General features: G+C 40.4%; 2 long non-coding RNA genes across 4 annotated transcripts; one reads left to right on the forward strand and one right to left on the reverse strand.

The window, feature by feature from the left end:
• Positions 1 to 313: 313 nt before the first annotated feature.
• Positions 314 to 9581, reverse strand: LOC103000650 (uncharacterized). 2 transcript variants are annotated; one of them, XR_450651.2, is made up of 5 exons: positions 9417 to 9581; positions 7196 to 7312; positions 5106 to 5169; positions 4183 to 4354; positions 314 to 2711 (listed from the first exon to the last, which is right to left on the reverse strand). It is a non-coding gene; the product is annotated as an uncharacterized LOC103000650 (long non-coding RNA). The 2 variants fall into 2 exon arrangements; XR_450652.2 differs by lacking the exon at positions 4183 to 4354.
• On the forward strand, positions 7325 to 17813 carry LOC103000452 (uncharacterized). 2 transcript variants are annotated; one of them, XR_450650.1, is made up of 3 exons: positions 7325 to 7502; positions 8459 to 8596; positions 17577 to 17813. It is a non-coding gene; the product is annotated as an uncharacterized LOC103000452 (long non-coding RNA). The 2 variants fall into 2 exon arrangements; XR_003622931.2 differs by lacking the exon at positions 17577 to 17813 and adding an exon at positions 15572 to 15879.
• Positions 17814 to 21958: the final 4145 nt, after the last annotated feature.

A 21958-nucleotide genomic window follows, 5' to 3' on the forward strand; every position in this document is an offset into this window, starting at 1 on the left:
ATGAATTCTGCTTAGATTGACTGAGGAAGTAAAAATCAAATCTATACAATTTTATCAGGGACTTCAAGCAAATTTGACAAAAGTAATTTACCTACAGATAAACAAGAGGTAACTGTATTGGAAATACTACGTTGAAAAACCTCCAAATTATTGCAAAAATGATTGAATGATATTGGCAACTGGGCATGGGTGTCATTCAGTCCTTACCAATGGATGAAATCTCAACTTTTTTTTTTTTAATTAAAAAAAAGGAAAACCAACACTTAGAGAATTTAAGAATCAAATCCATCAAATCTTTATTGATTCTCGGGAACCTGGAAGCAGGCACGAATTTCAATATGAGCCAAACAATGACCCTCAATATTAATCCTGTACTTCTTCAATCCACACACACTCTTTGCCAATAAATACATTCTTAAGGATGTTGATGCAATTAACACATAGGTGCTGAGCTCTACTGTGTACCATTCACTGTGTTAGGCGCTGGGGATGGATACAGGTGTTGGTTAAGACAGACTCCGTCCCTTCTTGTGGAACACTTACCTTCCTTGGGAAGACAGACAAGAAGCAAGTAAACAGACCACAAATAATAACACAAATATAAATTATTTGTTAACAAACGAGGGGCTATGGTTACGAGTGAACATACAGGGAGGGTCTTTCTGATGATTTGGCCTTTCTTAGACCTAAATGATCCGAGGAAACTGAGATTCAGAGGATCTGCTTAGGTAAGGAAAAGGATAACTTTTTTTTTTTTTTCAAGGTAAATCTTTATTGGTGAACCTCGGGGCTTGAACATAGCTTAGCGATCACGTTGAATTCCTTCACATTAAAATGAAGAAATTCGATTCTGGAAACTGTTACTTCTACGAGGTCATTTTAGTCATTTTCATGTTTTAAACGATTTGCATCTCTGTTTCAGGCTTAATAAGAAGGTGAAATATGTCTCTGATGCTCTCTTTCCTTCTGTTCTTCATCCTCATTCTGAGTGACCAGAAGCCTCATGTATCCCTCATTTTCCATGGTGCTTCACCCAGGCTTTCTCTGCTCTCCCAAACCTCTCCAGGCAGAACACAATTCTTTTGTTCTACTATGGATAACGCATCTGACATTAGCAAAAGGATAACTTTTAAAGATAAATCATGAGTTTACTTTATGCAATTCTAAAAACCTCTCTTTAGAGTGTCCTGTAGGTTAGTAAGCCTTAAATGTTAGCACGTGTCTGAATCACCTCCTACAAGCCTCATTGAAACAGATCCCTGGGCTTCACCTTCAAAGGTTCTGATTTCGTAGGTCTTGGGTAGGTCTAGACATCTGCATTGTTAACAAATTCCCAGATGGCGGTGGTTGCTACTGGCTTTTGGACCACACTTTGAGTAGCTACAGGACAAATGCTTATCGTCAACAAATTGCAGAGAGGTACAGGTTAACAAAATTATGGTATGTCATGCTTGTGTTAATATTGCTTACAAAGCATTTGCACATAGGTTATCTCATTTGAGCTGTATAATTGCCATACGATGAAGAAAGGGCAAGTGATTTTGTCACTGTATTATTTGTTCATTTAGTCATTCATTCATTCAACCCGTTTTGGGATGCTATAAGATCATCAGCACTACACAAGAGGTGCTGGAAATATGGCGGTAAACAAAACAGACACAGAGCTCAGGGTTCAGAAGGACAGATAGACATAAAGCCAATTGTCCCATAATATTTCTGAAATACATATACAACACTCACATTACATAGATAAGTAGCATGAAGAAAATGTGCTTAGAGAAAGTAAACCAGAAGAAAACTGTTTTATATCATACAGTCCAGAAATGCCTCTCTGAACCTTCCTGGGTTATGCAGTTAGTAGGTGAGAAAGTCACGGCAAGCTCCAAATCCCAGTACGACTTCCCCTCGACCACTGCTGCCTCTCAAGATGCACAAGGTCAGGAAATCACAAAGTCAGGAAAAGGATAAGGCATTCAGATCAGGAAGTGCTACTGTCTGGGGCTGAATCTAAGGAAGACCCACACCCCTAGATGGGGATGGGACTCGCCATGTGCAAGAGACCTACCAAGAGCAAGTCATCAGGTCGAGTAGCCAGAGATACGTTATCAGTGAGTGTACGGGCTCTCACCTGATTATCCGGAAGCACACAACCCAAATGTCATCAAAAGAGAGAGGAAATGAAAAAAAAAATTGTTTTTAGACTCTCCCACATATGAGCATATTTTCTACCATATTGGTGCTTATCATTTCCCTTATACAGTTCTCAGGTTCACAGAGGTTAAATAACTTAGGCAAGTTCATACATTGTGGCAAAATGGGGTAAAAATCCATCTCCATCTGACAATAGAGTCAGCTCAGAGTCAAGTAGATTCAGAACTGTAAGGAAAAGTCAGCGACTCCCAGGGGACCTGGCTTTGAGCTAAACTCTTGTATCTGATACTAGAGTCAGATGGAGACCAGTCTGAGCATTTATTTCAGGGATTTTCAAGTACTTGTGGGCAGAACCACAGGTATGTGCTTGAAAGTGATGCTAGGACCAATGCCAAAAGAATCTGATCCAGCAAGTCTGGATTTGTCTCTGAAATATGTACAATAAACACACACTCACACACATACACATATATTTATATATACATTTTTACAAAACTAGTTTCCCAGATCATTCTTAAACCCAGTTAGGTTCTTTTCCACCAACTGAGCTGTTTTCAAGCCTGAGGGTAGAGCAGAAAAGTAGGTCAATATGGCTAGAACAAGTACAGAAATAGAAAATAGAGACATATTTTAACATTTTCATGAGTAAATAAAATTATTATCATTTCATGCCATACATGAAATGTTCAAAAATCCCATGCTTAGCAAACTTAGAGATAACATTTCTAAAAAGCTTGATACTGGGCAAGACTGCCTTAACATATCTCAATTCTCTTGTCGTCCTGACAGATCGGTCTCTATAAATTGATTTTTTAATGTATTTTTTTCTGGGACTTTATCTCTTACAACCATATTACCTTCAGTTTATATAGCTGAGAACTGCCCTTGGTACTGTGATCACCATGGTGTAAAGTATGGTGGATATATAGACATGATTAAACCTTTAACGAACTCCTCTTTGTTCACTCCTAAGGCCATGAAATAGAAGAGATTGCTAAGTATCAAGTGACTATCAGAGAACAGGTAAGAGTTCTCGAAAACAAAATACCTGATTGTAAAAGTGAGAGAATCTTATGGAAGAATTAGAACATAGAGTTGAGGAAATTTCTCAGGAAATAGGTTGAAAAATGCAGTAAAAAGTAGGAAAAAAATTAGAAAATCAAATCCAGAATGTCCCTTATCCAGCTAATAGGGGTTCCATAAAGAGAATAGACAAAATGGACAGGAGGAAATTTGTGAAAGGAATCATGCAAGAACATTTTCTAGAACTGAAGAACATGAGTTTCTAAATTTAAATCTCACCAAGTATCAAGCAAGGAATTAAAAAACAAATAGAAAGCTGCTACATTATCATGAAAAGTCACTGAGGATAGAGATCTTACAAGATTTCAGAACAATAAAAATTGTTTAAAAACGAATACCATTAATCAGAAGAGGAATGAACTCCTCAAAACCTAGAAAATACCATCCTAATCATTTTGAAGTAACGATATTGAACCTAGAATTCTACACAAGCTGTCAATCAAGCATGATGCTAGAAGAAAGGCAGTTGCATACAGGCAAGGTGTCAAAAAAGTATATTCTGTGAGCACTTTCTGTGGAAGTTACCGGAAAACATGTTCTTACAACAAGAAAAGAAAAAAGAAAGAGGAAGATATGGGATTCCCAAAACAGGGAACCCTGTATGGTCTTCCTGCAAAACTGGAATGTAACCAATGAAGAAAGAACACTTTGCCAAACTTTTTATTTTATTTTTATTTAATTTTATTTTATTGTTATGTAGAGAGTCATTGGCCGGGAAAAGCTCCCTTGGAAAAACAGTTTTACCATAGAGGCTTCTTTCAAGCGATAAGTATCATGAAAAGAGAAGAGATGAAAAATAAATGAAGGTATTATTAATTTCTGGAAAAAATTGGTTTCTGGAAAGAAACAAAAATCTGGTCAAGAAAAGAAGTGAAATTGGAGGAGTCCCATAGCTCAGTTCCTAGTAGTTTGGGATCATAATTACATATTCACTTACTATAGAATTACCTGTAAATGTGGGCTTGGGCAAAGGAGGAGGAGGTAGGAGAATGGCTTGCTTATTGAACACATACTGTGCGCTGGAGACCATTCTGGATGCTTTACACGTTCTCATCCATTTAACTCACAACCACCCATTGAGAAAGGTGCAGGTCTTATGTCCATTACACATACAAGGAACCTGAGGTACAGAGAGAAAGGAACCTCTTCCGGGTCACACAGCTGGGAAGTGCTGGCCCCAAGGTCTAAGCCCAAGCCACCCGGCTCCACTGGTATTGCTTCCAACTTCTACCCTGGATTGTCCCTCAAGTCAGTTAGCACATCAGCAAGCAATAGATTATTTCTATAAATGGAAAGCAGGAAATTATTAAAGAAGCATCTCATTTAGAATTATGAAGGTCAATCTCCAAAAGACAGCTCAGCTAAAGAGTTTGCCTCTGAGGATCACGGCTGGAAGGTTTGAGAGCGTTTGGTCAGGGAAAGCTGTTTTTCATTGAAAGCCTTTCCATACGTGTTTACTTATATGCTTGTATGACTTTGATTAAAGTGAAAATGAATTATTAAAAAAAAAGTTTTCAACTAGGATTTCAGAATCTTGTTTCCAAGACTCAATTCCACTTATAATCAGCTGTTACTAAAATTATCTGCATTTTAGTTTACCCACTTGATCTCTAAAGTGCTTTCAAGTCATGCTCATTTACAATTATGCTAAAAACTCATGACAGGATGAGGGCTGGGTGGGAACACGTGACGGTCATAGAAAATATGGGTAAGTTCCTCCCATGTAGTGATGTGTAAAATGGGGAAACACCATCTAAGTACACCCTGTGTACAGTCTGGAAACATCATGAACATGACAGTGGACAGTAATGATGGTTGTTGTCAAGACCACCACCTTCCCATCCCCCATCAATGCCATATCTCCCTCCTACCTTGATACCATGTCAGAAGCAGTATTTTGGGCAGCATGAATCCTGCAATTCTTTTGTCCTTGACCTAAACAGGAAAACTCAAATTAGACTCTGATTTAAAGTTATGCGCTAGAGAACTCTTTTGGGTGAAGAAATCCAGTTGAGAGAATTATTCATGTTTGAAACATGAACAGTAGAGTTAATAATCTGCTGATCACTTGGGGAAAAAATAGCTGAGGTTGATAGCCAATTGAATGTCTTAAAAAACCGCAGAAAAAAAGGAATATCTCATATTCTTACAGCTGAATTATTTGTGCCTCTTACATGGAGTGCTTCAAGCCTATTTATAAGCATGAAAAATAAGCAACAAAGTAGAAAACATATGTTTCGATGGAGTAGGCTTGTTGGACAAATCCTAAGAGAGGATCTGAAGGAATAATAATGATTCATAGACAGACAATTCAGAACGATTTAAATGTCTAGGTCTAGAATAGAGCTGAAACTGAATAAGAATATTGGTCATAAGACACCAATTTTCTTTTAACTAAGGGAAAAGGGACAATATACCAGATAATAAAAACTTTCTAAGACAAATCCAAGAGCATCCATTTTTTTTTTAAATCAAAGAGAATTGAGCAATAGCTTATAGAGATTAGGCACTTAAAGGGACAGCCTACATTCTAACTGTTTAAGGAAATGAGACACAGAGAAATGAACTCGCTTGCTCATGGTCACGCAGATAGTGAGTGGCAAAGCCAGAATTCAAGCCAGCTCTTCAGATGCTCATTGATCAATGAACAGAGACATCATGCTGGACATATTTGTGCAGAGTTGAAGATATAGAGAAGCTAATTAGAGGTTCAAAGCCCATGGGTTGCACCAGTCCCTGCAGGTGCTGGGAATTGCTGAGCTGTAGCGTTGCCGTGGGAGAGGGCCAGAGAGAACGCAACCAGGAAGATGCTTTATGCAAGCATTTCTGGAAACTTGACTACATATGTATTAGAAGAAAGGGACTTGAATTTGCAAGCCTCCAATAATGTGTTTATTGAGATATATTTTCATGCCATAAATAAATATGTAATTTCATACCAAATTTTTTTTAAGAAATCATCTTTAAAATCCAATTCAGGCCCCACAGAACCCAGATCTGCTTCTGCATATGGACCTTCACTGAATGTCATTATTATCTTTATTACCTATTACTTCAATTTACCTGAAACATTAAAAATTAAAATGCTTATTTACATTACAAAATGCCATTTTGCTCTTTTGTAAAGGGCCAAATAATAAATATTTTAGGCTTTGTGGCATCACACAATCTCTGTCACAACTACTCAACTGTATCTTTGCAGCTTGAAAGCCCCGTGGACCATACATGAATGAATGAGTGCAGCTGTGTTCTAATAAAACTTTATTTACAAAAGCAGGCAGAGGGCTAGATTTAGCTCACAGGCCGCAGTGTGCCATCCCTCGATCTAAAGTGACTTTAAATCAGATTTCTCCACGTCAGCGCTAAGGACAAGGGACGTTCTGGCCAGATAATTCTTTGTTGTAAGTGGCTGTCCTGAGCATGTGGTTAGCAATGTCCCTGACCTCCATCCACTAAATAGCAGTAGTAGCCCCACCTCCTCCCCGCGGTTGTGACAACCCAAAATGTCTCCAGACATTGTTTAGTGTGCCCTGGGAGACAACATCACCCCCCATTGAGAATCACTGCTTTGAATTAATGGAGTTTCAAAATGTGTGTGTTGGGGGCTGGAGGGGTGGAGGAGAGGCGTTCATGTCTGAATAACCTGTGGGACTTGCTCTCAGGACATCCTGTAATGCACCTCCCCCGCTAAAGATTCTGGAATACCTGAGGGTGATCTCCTGGGCTGCCATGGGCAAGTCCTGCTGGTGATTCAGAAACACAATTGTGCCTTCATCTGTGGATTATGACTTTGGTTTATTTCAAAAATATTAGATGCCCAGCAACTCATAAAACTGAGGCTCCCCTGTTTGTAACTAAGACATTTGACTGCTTGGTTTGATATTTTACATAACCCATCACCTCTAAAAATCTACGGGGTATCTGAGGAAACTTTACTCTTGAATATTTTACACGGTCTTACTTTTTCATTCAAGATGGCGTAGTAATCACATCTGTGGTAGGGCACATGGGGAATGCCTCAGATTCTGTAAGTTGATCCCTTGCGAAATCCAGTTCAATGTTCTTGGTAATTCTGTACCTTCAGGAGAAAGCAAACACAGAGCTGACAGGATCGTCCACTGTATCAGGAGATTGTAAAACAGGGACGGGGAGAAAGCAGTCTCTTGGGTAGTTTCTGTGCTCCTTTAACATGGGAAGAGAAGAAGGGCAAACAAACGCTGGGGTAGTCTCTGCCCAGCTTGGTTTGCTTTCTGCTTCTGAGGGAAAAGGTACTCGTGTTTGCCTTCCATCTTTTTTTTTAATATATATATATATAAATTTATTTTATTTATTTTTGGCTGCGTTGGGTCTTCGTTGCTGCGCAGGGGCTTTCTCTAGTTGCAGCGTGCGGGGTCTACTCTTCCTTGCGGTGCGTGGGTTTCTCATTGTGGTGGCTTCTTTTGTTGTAGCACGCGGGCTTCAGTAGTTGTAGCACGTGGGCTTCAGTAGTTGTGGCATGCGGGCTCAGTAGTTGTGGCGCACGGGCTTAGTTGCTCCGCGGCATGTGGGATCTTCCCGGACCAGGGCTCGAGCCTGTGTCCCCTGCATTGGCAGGTGGATTCTTAACCACTGCGCCACCAGGGAAGTCCCGCCTTTCATCTTTGACAAACTGCGAGGGAACCATGGGCAGTAGGGGCTGAGGGTGTTTTGGGCGCCGTGGGCAGGGTGCCTGGCACCAACGGGTCACTGGACCGCCACTTTCTAAATCAGGTTTAGCCTTAACAACCCCGCTGTTCAGAGGCATTCCTCCCACAGAAAAATGAAAAGCTTTTATCCTCCTGCTCTTAAAAATGTCCTTTCATCATCAATCTTTACACATTTGATTGCAGGGCTCTCAATTCCCTAAGTAAATTAATTAGGGATAATTCAATATTTGGTGATAAGATCTGCCGTTCTGCTCCTTACAGTTTCTTAGGCAAATGCTCCATAATTGAGCTTAAATGAACAGCTCCATTAATTCTGATCCGGTGTCAAATGGGCCCAAACAGCATGGGGTACTCAAGCAGACACAGGAGAACAGGAGCCAGAGAAAGAACAATCCCTCTTAAATATTTAGTCCCGCTGCTTCCCAGTTGTGCCTCCCCTACATATTTCCATCCTTAGAGGAATCACGCCTTCTAGAATTTGAAAGACTCTTCATGGAGAAATGTGGTCCTTAAGGAAATTTATTCTCTCTGTGTAACAGGAGTGCTGGCTGGACTATTGCAAACCAGCAGGAGAGAAGCACGTGGATGGCATTATAGCTCTTATTCAAGGATTCTCATTTGAAAGGCACCTACAGAAGAACTCTATTTCCCAGGGACCAGATGCCTCTGAACTTAAGGTACAGTTTTTCCTAACTCATGTACATAGCAAACCAAGAAGAAAGTTTGACCGTGTGCAACCAAATTCATCTGTATCAGAAAGCACACAACTTATACGCAACTTGGTATATATGTATCTATATATATACACATACACACACATATATTTACACACATGTATGTGTGTTTGGCAACTGAATTTTTCACCCAGTAAAGTGCACGCCATTGATTATCGTCTGATTTTTTTAGCAAGCATACTGACTGCATTAGGGGCACTGCTCCATCTCTATATAATGTCTTTCTTTAGCAACTTAGGAGAGAGTCTTCCTGTGATTGAAGAAGAAGGAAGGAAGGAAGGAAGGAAGGGAGGGAGGGGAAGAAAGAAAGAAAGAAAGAAAGAAAGAAAGAAAGAAAGAAAGAAAGAAAGAAAGAAAGAAAGAAAGAAAGAAAGGAAGGAAGGAAGGAAGAGAGAGAGAGAGAAAGAAAGAAAGAAAGAAAGAAAGAAAGAAAGAAAGAAAGAGAAAGAAAGAAAGAAAGAAAGAAAAGAAAGGAAGGAAGGAAGGAAGGAAAGAAGGAAAGAAAAGAAAAAGGGACAAATGAAGGCCTAGGAGTGCAAGTTCTAATCTCCACTTCACTGCAGACGCTTTACCTACATGTAAAATGAAGTTAATGATAACATTTTCCATATCAGAGAAGAGGATAAGATGAAGTGAGAAGAGCGACTTTTAAAATTACAAAACACTTGCAAACTCAAAGCCTAAGTATAGACCACTGTGAAGAGTGGTGTACCTGTATACAACCAAAGCCAGAAAAGGTAGATGAGGTGAAGCTTGCGCTTACATAAACCTTATTCTCAATCCATCCTTGTCAACGCTTGCGTGGAGCCTTCATCTTCATACCCCCAATGCTTCTTTCAGACCTTGAGCAACCATTTCTCTAAAATGTTCATCTTACCATCCTTTCCCCCACATAACCCGCATTGCTGTCAGCATACACTGGCAAGAGTTTTTCACATGACTCACAAGGCTTCTGACTGTTTGAGCCGTACCTGATTCAGTGGTTTCACCCCCCCTGCACCCGCTCCCTTGAACTTTAGTCTCTAGCAATTCCAACAGCTTTTCGTTCCCTGAACACACTGTGCCATTGTTACTATGCCCGTGCTGTTGTGAAACTTCTCCTTTTGCTTGCAATGCCCTTCTGCTCTAAACCTGCCTGGGAGACTAGTAACCATCCTGCACTTCACCACCGGCTCTTACTCTGTGAAGCTTCTGCGCTCTAGACAAGCTGAATCATCACCCTTCCCTTGTGCCGCCACTCTCTTTTGTATACGTTTATTTTTTCCATTCTGATTTGTTTACCTGTTTACTTTCCTGTCTAGACACCAATAGTCTTGAAACCATAGAGCAGGGGTCCCCAACCCCAGGACTGGTATCTGTCTGCGGCCTGTTAGGAACCGGGCTGCACAGCAGGAGGTGACCAACAGGCAAGCGAGAGAAGCTTCATCTGCCTCTCCCCATCACTGCCCATCGCTCGCCTTACTTCCGGAACCATCGCTGGCATTACCGCCTGAACACCCACCCCTACCCCCGCCTCTGTCCGTGGAAAAATTGTCTTCCATGAAACTGGTCCCTGGTGTCAAAAAGGTCGGGGACTGCTGCCACAGAACCATCTAATTCAACCTTGATGCCAAGTGCCTGCCCAGTGTCTGACACGTAGAAGATGCTCAATGTTTGTTGAGAGAATGAATGAAGGAAGGGAGGAAGGGAGTTCATGGCTAAGCTTTAGGTTATCTGTCTGCTCCCAATGTCTTTCATGTTATGGTTACATAGTTTACATTCTTTTCCATGTGCATCTTCACCCCTTTGTCCCCCAAACCACTAAACCTCTGCCTTTTGTCAATTTCCCCCAGAAAATAACGTCTTGAGTCTTCATTCTTCCATATTCTTTTACAGTCTTCAGTTTCCCCCCCAGGGTTAGTCAGGACATTTTACTTACCAAAGATTCCTAGGGCTTGTTGGAGGAATGCAGGATTCCCAGAACCCAAGAAAGAAAGAGGACAGGATGAGGAAGGTGGTAGGAGAAAAAAGAACATCCCACACAAAAAGGGGTGAAGAATGAATAGCAAGAGCTAGCATGATTACTACATCCATGGGCTGAGGACGGGATAGACGTAGTTTAACTCTCGACATTATAGTCATAATGTTGTCTACCCCCTAATTACAATAGTTATTATGTAAGTCCTTTAAACAGCATCTTCAATCTAGTGAAGTTGTATTTACTCATCCAAACACAGACATTTATAAATACTGCTTAAGAAACGAAAACCAAAAAGAACAAAACTAGCCATCATAACCTCCAGTCCCCGCAAATAAAACCTTTTCCTTGGATCAGTTAAACCAACACACTAATCACAAAGATCAAGTAATGTCTTCATGTATTTATAGAACTAACCTAGTCACCAAAACTGAGTCACTTCAAGACCATATGAATAACACTCTTGTGTAGAAAATTCACAAAAACATTTTGACCGCAAAGTTCTAAGTACATGCACCCCCTTCTGGTTTCTAAAACATTGCGTCTTTGACATAGTCAATTTCTACCTATTCAATTTCTACTGATCTCGCTCTTTTAATAAGAAACCTCTAAGTTAGATATTACGGCTTATATTCATTTGATATCCATACCCAAATATTGATCAAAGACTTAAGAGAAACATCATAATTCATACACCCGGTAAAATATTTAACCTGGAAAGGACCTTAGAAATCATCTGATCCAACCCTCTGATTCTACAGACTGAAAAATGGAAAAGAGAGCGTTTCGTTATCTTATTTAAAGTCATGCATTGGGAGAAATGGGGTGAAATTCAGATCTCCTGAAGCTGAGGTCAGGATATTTTCCCTTAAATCACAGGGCATAGAATGAAACACATGAAATACTGAAAACATGCAGAGTTTACACATATACATAGATGGAAAGACGAATATTTACTGCTAAATAATTAATTCAGCTGTTGCTTCTAGCATAAAAATAAAAGACTTTAACTTTAGTAGAATATTTTTATTAGATACAATCTCAACATACTTCTTGATAACTCAGTATATTTCATCATGTATATTATTTTATATATATACACATATGAAACAATAATATATAATAAAATATATAAATATATTTCATATATATATATATATTGCATTTTAGGGAATTTTAAAAGGGCAAAAAGTGAATACAAGTGTTAGTGAAGCTTCATCAGTGCGGTCAGCATCCCTAGAGCCAATGACGTGTCTCTTTCCTGTGACTGAGTTGGAAAGGGCGCCCTCTTGTGTTCCTTCAGTGTCATAGATTCTTTTGCCTTACAAACAACCTCCCCTTCTTTAAGAATTCCCTCTGTCCCTCCCCAGAGAGGAAATGGGCATTTGAAACATAAAATAGCCCTCCTGTCACTCACATCTGCGTGCTACATGTACCAAGGATAAATCAAACCATACATGTGAATAGCTAGTCTTCATATTTATTCCTGACTTTGTTGGCTGTATTCACCATCGTAATTCCTTTCCACCCAGTCTGGAATACACAGTACAACTGTAATTTAAGAAAAAAAGAAGAGAAAACAGAAGACTACTTTCTTTTATGCACAAATGTATTGCTACTGGAAGATGTTATTTCATTGGTTTTCCAGGAGTGGTATCAGGCCAAGCTTACTCTATTCCTTAGTGGACCATTAGCAATCAATTTGTTAACTTAGTTAATGCATTAATCCAGTCAATAAATCCTTTTGAAGCCTCTAAGTTTCCCAAAGCAACATGTTAGTAGTGTGCAGAATATAAAAAAGAAGAAACTACACCTGTCCTCAAGGAACTTACCATAAATTAGAAGATAAAAGTTCTGATCACAAGTGAAATAAGACAACTTTCCTAAAGTGACCCACAGATGCTGTAAGAGTTCAGAGGAAGAAAATCCCTGCTTAGCTCTGGAGATCAGGGAAGGCTTTATGCAGAATCTGGCTTGTCACTAGGCTTTCAGAAGTTAGATGTGGGCTTTGGCAAAGAATCCCATGGACAAAAAAAAAAAAAAAAAAGGAAAAGGTGGAGCTGAAAATGGAATCAATTCTGGACTTGTTGGAATAAGAACATGTACAGAGAAGCCACTGTTGGGCCAGGAGGTGGCCTCGAGTCTTTGCAAGGAGGCTGTGACAACACAAAAGAAGACCTCACCAATCCCAGCATCCTGAGTGCACAGGAACCAAACACATGACCTTGGTTCTATTTGCAGCATCATATTCTTTCAATCATCTGCACGAACAGAACGAGGAGGGCGATTCACAGACACGTGTACTGTAGTGCTGCACGGTGACATTTTGAATAGCAGGCCTGATGGCTTATCTGCCCCTAGCTCTGCTTGGATGTCACATTTTTGCAAGCGACATCTTCAAGCTACATTCCAATGTCAGTTATCTGCACTAAGGAAACAGAACGGTGCAACAGATCATCCAGTGGTCCTTCCTCTTAGCCTTTGGAATGCATTACAATGGGAATTTGAAGAAGAGAATTCTTTCTTCCCAATTCATTTTTTTCAGACCCATATGAAAATGAACATGCCCTCCCTTCTAAATACATCAGACTGTCTGGTACTAAAGATTTTCATGAACAGTCTGCAGAGGGAATGATCCACTATCACTAATGGACATCACTTAACTACTGTCACATTTATCTAATTACATTATCTCACATTAACAAAATGTAACATTTTTATGTAAGCACCAGGATGTCACCTCCTAATCTCTGGCCTGGATCCATCTGAACCCCACTGGGATGAAACTCTAGTTTAACATCTGAGCTCACCGCATCCTTGAGACGGTGTCCTTGGACAATCTCTTCAACATGTTTATTTCCTCATTCTACTGTGATTGTATTTTAGTTTCCTGGGTATCAACATTTAATGTGTTTTTTCACATTTGGCAAACACTTCTATTCTCCTTCACTTTCCATTAGATGCCTCCTCCACACCTCTTCCCCGCCAGTAGCAGGGCACCTTTGAGTGTGGTCCATATACATTAAAGCTGAGGGGTGGTCTTGGGTTAATATCACTGATAAACAAAGGGGGGCCACTTTCAAGAGATGAACCCAAACTGACTCTTTGTTTACCTTAAAGGAATAGGCTAAGTTCCTCTACATAATACCCCACAGTCATCTTCTCCTGATCCCCAGCCAGCGTCACAAGCAACCTGTTTCCTCCCTGAGAAATTGCGGCAGAAATTGCGGCATGAAAAGGATTCCAGGTGCCTGGCAAAGACAGACACAACACATTCTGCAACACGGCTGCCCTCTAATGGCTGACCCAGCGAAGTGCCCTATGGTGGAGGATTCACGCGTCCTGATGGGAAGCTGCAGTTAAGAAGCAAAAAGACTCAGCCTTTGAGAAACAATTTAGGTTCAATTCAAATGGAGATGAGAAGAAGAGAAGTGGTACCAGTTCCCTGATATTCATCTCAGAATCACCATCCCCATCACCATGACCACAAAAATCAGTTATCACATCTGAGAGGTGGTGTATATTCTGGGGTAGCATGGAATCATTGGTCAGTCCAGGCAAACAGACAGACATACACATACATACATATCTACATACAAAGAGGAATTTATTTCAGATGTTCTTGGGAAAAAGTAAACCTTGCAAGTAGGACAACGAATGTTTATTTTATATTTGGAAAGATTTGGGATATAATTGCATTCTATACTAATTCTTAGAATAAACAAAATTTGGATTTTTTTAAAAGCCTGATTTTTCAAACTGATCATAGGATAGCAAGATGCAATGCTGATCACCCCAGGTTTAACTAGAACACAGCAATCATAGAAGATCAGTTTGTAAAACATTGAATAGATACCTCAGTTTTCCCAAGGGCCTCGCTCATGCTTTGATGTTCAAATCATTCCCTTTTGAATAATCCATCAGGTCCAGATCCCCTTCCCTTTTCTCCAGTCTTCAAGTGGAGTATCTCTCCCAGACCCACATTCATCGGCGCCAATGTGTTTGTGATTCCAGCAGTTTCTGAGAGCCACACTCATTAACTACATGTAATCTGCCTTTTTGAAATATGGGTAGTTTTACTGTGCAATTTTATTAGACAGGGAGAGTTGAGTACATTTTAATTTTATAAGTGATCAGTTTCTAAATGAATATTTTAATGTAGAACAGCTTTTCCTTCCCCCAGGAAATGAATTCCAGATAATTACTTCACAGAAATAGAGGACTCTCAATGTTCTCTAGATGGCTGATTTGACATTAGCTGGATATGGAGACCTGGACTCGGAAGGCTTTCTTCATTGCATTGCCTTCCCCTATGTCAGCAGAGACATTCCCAGCGCAATCGACACTGGGAATTTGGGGATAACTTCCTGGTCATTATGGTGAAGTAACAAATGGCTTCATAGCTCAGGAAACATGGTGTAAAGATTGGATGGAGTTCAGAATTGGTCTCATTATCATTCGCCGAGGATTGTTTACTGGCATAATGACAGTCACACATTTATGCCCAAAAATGAATAAACAGAGCAGCTTCCTATAGTCACCATGATCATCATTTCAACTGCCCAAGAGGGGCAGTGGAGGAAGCAGAGGGCCATCTCTGTGAAGACAGTGCAAGCCTTAAGCGCCGAGGATATTATCAGGAATCAAGATTTAATGAAGGCTAGTTGTTTCCGTTTTCCTTCGGGGATGAGGAGGTTTACATTTTTATCGTAACCAAAGTTGGCTCCAGTTGTGAGCTAAACAAAGTTTTCGTCTTCTGGGATACCTTTTCATTACCTTGTTAAAAAGAACCAAAACGCTTATACCACTTTGGTCCTGTGTGGCTTAGTCTCAGAGCTATGAAACAGTCAATAAAACACAAAAAGAGCTCACATCTTTTCCTTGCTTTTCTTAAAAAGCCTAAAGAGGATCCAAACACACAGTTCAAGGCAACCTCATAAAACTCCCGTATTCCTTCCTAGGCCTTCCATCATATTCGGCAGCTAAGACGCTCTTCTCTTAAAAGCCCCCAAACAGGGCTTCCCTGGTGGCGCAGTGGTTAAGAATCAGCCTACCAATGCAGGGGACACGGGTTCGAGCCCTGGTCCAGGAAGATCTCACATGCCATGGAGCAACTAAGCCCGTGCACCACAACTACTGAGCCTGTGCTCTAGAGTTTGCGAGCCACAACTACTGAGTCTGCGTGCCACAACTACTGAAGCTCACGTGCCTAGAGCCCATGCTCTGCAACAGGAGAAGCTACGGCAATGAGAAGCCCGTGCAGCGCAACGAAGACCCAATGCAGCTAAAAATTAAATAGATTAAATAAATTAAAGAAAAAATAAATAAAGTCCCCAAACAAAATAATTCTTTGCTCCAGCTCTTATAACTTGGGTCTCCTCTGCCTTTCATTTCTGTGTTATTTACTTCAATTGATACCTTCCAAGTCCTCCTCCTTTTCCTCTAGTGTCTTGAATTCTCTTTTAACTAGGTTCCCAATTTTTGCATTATAAAAACTCAGGTCTGGTAGAGACCGAAGAAGAGGGCAGAAGCCCTCTGAGGATGGGAAAGAAGGTGAGGAGGCAAAAATCAAACTCTCTTTGGAAGAGATTGGGGGTGACTGTAAGGCTGGGAACACTGCAAAGTTAACCGCGGTCGTCTCATCTAAACGTACATCAGATGTACAGGAGTAACGGTAATTAGTGGCTGAGTACGCTGGTGGGGCCCCGCTGCCTTCACTCCCGGTACAGGTGAAAGAGAAGCCAGCACAGAGTCTGCCTGGCAACAGAGAGCAGCAAATACGAATGTCCAGACAACCTCCTCTGCTTGACTCAGCTCTGTGTCCCTGTGGATGAAAAACTGGAGCCCTTAACACCCTGCACCGTGATTGCTCAAACTGTGGAAGTGTGTGTGTGTGTGTGTGTGTGTGTAAAAAGACACACTAAATCACGAATTAGACAACGTCAGGCTTGGAAAGACCCTGCTAGAGATTATTTCACTTACACCCATCCTCACCCGTTGTTTTAAAGGTAAGAAGTCAGAGGCCCAGAAAGATTGTGATTTGCTCGTGGAAAATCAGAATCTCCTGAATTCAGATTCCTTAGCTCCTAGGACACAAAGCTGAGTTGCAGGTCTGTCCCCACTGGGACCACTGGAGGATGGTATCAATGAAAGGGGTAGCAGGGGCACCGATAGGCCGTGTTTGCAGAGACATCCTGTTTGCACATCTCTGGGCCTCCAGCCCCTCTGCTTAGACGTCCAGGAAGGTGCTGAGCCTGGTGCTGGAGAATCAGCATAACCCTCCCAGTAACCCCTACCTCCAAGCGGACGGTGGGAAGCAAAGGGGTCGCCCTTATGCAAAGGCTCCAAGATCTCTGGTAGAGCCCAGTGACTGTCTTTCCTTTAACGCAGAAAAGGGTGGACTTCCCTGGTGGTCCAGCGGTTAAGAGTCTGTGCTCCCAATGCAGGGGTCACGGGTTTGATCCCTGGTCAGGGAACTAAGATCCCACGTGTTGTGTGGCACGGACAAAAACAAACAAAAACCAGAAAACAGAAACTTGAAACTCAAAACCTAGGTTTTATAAAAATTTGCCACTCTCCTATAAATGAGTCTGCTGCCCGCAGAAACCTGCAAAGCATTTTCCTTCATCCCTAGAGCAGCTCAGAACATCTCTCGGTATCCTTTAATTTCATGCCACATTCCTTAACCGAATATTAGATTTCCCCCTTGAAGAGACAGGAATAAATCACCGAGGAGAGAACTGGCAGTTCTTATGAAAAAAACCGGAGGTACAAATTAGAAGTGGACACCTTTCTCGTCTTGTCATTCCAGCCCTGGGCACAGCTATGCGACCTCAGCTGCCCCACGGAGGCTGCCCTGTGCCCTTGACTCTGAGGCCCTCCAGAGTTCTGGTGCCATTGCTACTGCTGCCGGTGTTGGGCTGTTTATTTGTTTATTTTTGTGTTCTTGCTGTTTTGCTCTCACAGGAACAGGTGTGGGCGTTTCAGTTTGCTTGTTCGCCTCAGAGTCATTTTGATTGAAGTTCATGATGACAGCAAACAGATCTACTGTGACAGCAACCGAGCTTTGATGTTTGCTTTGATGCTATTGTTCTAGCAAGACTTTTTTTTTTTAATTTTTCAAAATAACCCTATTACATCCCATGTAGATTTATTGTTATGCTGCACAATTGTATAATATATACTCCTCAGTTTCCAAAACTCCTGCTATTTTGTAAATAAGAAAACAATACAGTATCCAGCTGCCTGCCAAACCGTTGACTTCATAACACATGTCAAATGCTTTTTGCATATACAATTGGGAACTATGTTTACAATCAATCCCTTGTTGCCATTCTGAAGACAAAGGAGAGAATTTGCTTTCTATTTAAGGACAAGACGCATGTGTGTCTTAAGGGGACACTGCAAAAAAGCGAGGAGAATTTCTCCTTAGCTTCCTTTTAGCATCGCATGGAGAGAACTGGATTAAGCTGACATTCTGGGGATAAACAGAAAACATTCAGGTGAGTGAAGTGGAACTTGAAAAACATCAGAATGAGGAGATTAATTTGCTTGGTTCACACTCTGTTTCATAAGCGCTCCTTTTCAGCAGCTCAAACTCTTAAGGGAGTTTTTGTCACTGGGATGAGGGCTTCATCTCAACAGGTCAGCTGTTGCATCACAGGTAGAGTGTTACCTGGGGTAGCAAAGAATCAGTCACTCCTGATGTTTTAGGGATCCTGAGCCTTGACTGAGATAACTACCCACACCCATGACAAAAGCTGAGGAAATCAAAACATGTGCCTGGAATTCTGTGAAGCAGCAATGGCTAGACTTTACTGGATGCCCACCGTGAGTTACCTACGTCTGTGATCCTTCACTGGATGAACTGGCCCCGTAGGGAGGCAAGGTGAGCAACTATCTGTGGAATTTATTAGAGACTGACAGATACTCACTGAAAAGAAAACCAAATTTTTAAAAAGTGCCAGCTATGCAAATAACTTAAGAGACATTGACAATGATGAAGTAGATGGTTATTGACATGAAAAGACGACCCCAAGAGGAAATTGGTCTGAGGTGGGACCTGGGTGTGGGTCATTTTCTGAAGCTCCCTAGGCGATGATCTTGGTCTTCAGGGTTGACAACCTCAGCTACAGAACTTTTAGCTTCGTGATGGGAACAGAATCCAAAGCTCCACCTATAGACCAGATATTGGCTGAGGGAAACAGCACTTTACCAAGCCCAAATGTTCCCCCAGCATCTCTGTAGACAGAAGAGAATATAATAAAATAAAACAGTCTAAGCAGAATGTAAGGGATTTGGAGTAGATAGAAGGAGAAGCCTTCAGAAGGAAGGAGGTTAGATATTAAAATGTATTACCTCAGGGAAATTGTGCCACATCGTTTTCCGGAGAGTTTCACAACGAGGATGAATTCCCATCTGTCTTGAACATGTTTCTACTGGAATGCCTACATTGTACTGGAGAGGAGAGCTCATTCTTTCAGACAGGGCTGAATTCTGCACTCATTCATTCAAAACAAATCAAGCGTTTCCCACGTGCCTTATAATGTCCTAAAGGAGACCACTCGGTTTGATGAATTATTTGGGTGTGTGAGTTGTGTCAGGTCCTGTTTGTAAAACCAGTACAGTATAGAGAGACAGTACAGTATTTGGGCTAAGGATGTTTCCTCTGGAGCCAAACTGCTTGGTTTCAGTTTTTCCACCTATTAGCAGATAGGCATGTCCCCTACTGTCTCTATCAGTTTACCTGTAATGATGATGATGATGGTGGTGGTTATGATGATAGTACTGTCCACAGAGAGTTATTCTAAGAGTTCAGTGAGCTAACGTATGTAAAGCACTTAGACCATGCCTGAAACACAGTAGACACTTATATAAAGATTAGATTTTTTAATTAAAATTCATTTTAGGTTGCTTAACTCATAGAAGACACATTATATTTTTAACTGCAAAATTAAATATATGCTCTTTTTTGTGTTTTTTAAGCTAGTATAAAGTACAACTCATCCTTGGATTAGCAGAATCTTAAGAGTTTGAAGGAAATAGAGAAACTGTGTAAAGGAATTGCTCGCAAACACAGCTGCGCGTTGGAATCACAGGGGGAAATTTTAAACATACTGATACTCAGACCCAATCACAGACAGTGCAATCAAATACGTGCTCTTTTTTTTTAAAGCTCTACTTGTCATTCCAAAGTCTAACAAAGGTTGCAAGCTACTGGGTGGGAAACATCCTCCTTGAAATTCAGACATTTCTTCAACAACCTCTTTTTAATATTTCCGTTGACAGCGAACTCACTACTTCACATAAAATTGAATGTCCCCTTAAGTTTAGGTACCACTAAGCAGATAGTTCAGACTGAAAAAATTCAGAGTTTTCTTTTCGAATCCCTCATCTCCTCAGATTGTTGGCAGAAGGTTTGCTCAATCAAGTGATAAAGGCCAAATATAATGAAATATTTCTGTAAAATCTCTAACCTTTTACTACTGTCACAGTTAAATGGAACAAAATACTTTTCAAAGCAAATCGAATTCATTTGCAATATATAACACAACTATTATGAGTTTAAATGAAATTCGTAAGATGGCATTCCTGTTTTGAGAGTTATTTGAGAATTGGCCTCCACATGAACAATTTTACACATTTCTTTTAAAATGATATTATTCTTTTATTACTAGTTGTTTAATAAACTATAGTCAAGAACCAGCGTCAGACACTGGCTACAAACATTAATAAATACAAGACCAAAAGCTGGGTTGAGACTTTGAATTTTCTCAATATTCCACAGCTTTTTCTCTGTCCTGAATTACTGATTGTATTGAAAATTCTATTAACAATTAAGCTGATGTACAATTGACCTCATTTTTAAATAGACTTAATATATAAGAATCTTGAGCTGTAATTCAGGTCAGTTAAGGAGTTAAGGGATGGGGTGAGGGTGAGCGGTTCATTATGGAATTTTTTTGAAAAAGTGAGTTTTTCTAGCTTATTTAAGATGTGACTTACTTTACCAGAATTGTCCATATACAATTTCTGAAGACACTGACTGAGTAAACCAAGACCTGCCAACAGCTGAGAATTCCTGTGCAGTGATCACTCTTGAAATATCAGTGAGTAATGCATTTAGGCTGGCTTCGAGGGCAGAAATGAGAGGAGACCAGGGCCATCAAAGGTTGGATTCCATTAATTAAATGAGAATAGTCCATCCGTGTCAGTGTGGTTCAGAGGAGGGGCAGGTGCCCACGGTTCTCATGAAGGACACCTACAAGGGCAACCTCAAGGACATTGCAGCTCACAGGAATCCTGCTGGTGAGGTCTGTGAGAGGTGATTGTTGCAATATCCTCAGCAAAAGTACTACTGAATTTTTATTTTTCATGGCAAAATATCAGTGGGCCAAGGGTTATGAGCACCAATGATACAAGTAATGACAACCCTTGTTAATGTGTGTCTATAAACACAGTTTTTTCTCCAGAACCTTTAAAGCACAGCTTTCGGGTCTGGTCTTATCTTTTCTAGTTATTATCATTAAAGTATATCTTGGAACAATTTTTGGATTCTAGCTCATTGCATTTCCAGCTAAAGTGGCAGAGAGCAAAGGAGCTGGAATTAATACAATGAAATAGAATGAATGCAAGTGAGAAGGCACGTATAATAATGTTGAGTGGAAAGAAGTTGATTGTGGTTTTAAACATTTCAATGGGCTTTTTTTTTTTTTTTCCTAAATGCTAAAATAAATCCTTACAGGATACCCATTTTGGTTTTTTGGGTTTTTTTTGTAAATTCAATTTCTCAGGTTCTTTTCAGTCCAATGTAAAAAAATTCAAGCTTTATGATTTTTCCCCAAAAATACACAGGCAAACATTAGTTATGCTCATTTAGATTTATAGAATGCCATTCTCTGACATAACACACTCTCAGTTTATCCTCACAGCACTAAAAAAAAAAAAAAAAAAAAAGGATTTTAAAGCAAAACGACTCTGGTCCTCTTCTTGATTTTCTTTTAATTGATCTGAACTTCGGAAAGACTTCTAAGCTTTGCCCTATGTTTCTTTATCCAGGTTATATATTAAGTTTCTTCCAGCTGTAACATTTTATAAATCTCTACTTTGGAGGGCATTAACATGGTGGTGAAGGCTTTCAGTAACTTGCTGAGGGTCACATATTTAGACAGAGGTAAAGAAGGACTCAGGTCCCCTGAATCAAATTCCAAAGTGTCCTCCCTCGGCTTGATTGCTTATTATTGGGAATGTGAAAAACAGATCTTGGTTAACTTCATTATTATTTTCTTTTACTTTTGGACTAAAGAAATCTGTTTAAAGTCACACTTGAATATTTGACTGTGACATTT

This window comes from Balaenoptera acutorostrata, chromosome 21 (assembly GCF_949987535.1).
Source record: "Balaenoptera acutorostrata chromosome 21, mBalAcu1.1, whole genome shotgun sequence".
Lineage (NCBI taxonomy): Eukaryota > Metazoa > Chordata > Mammalia > Artiodactyla > Balaenopteridae > Balaenoptera > Balaenoptera acutorostrata.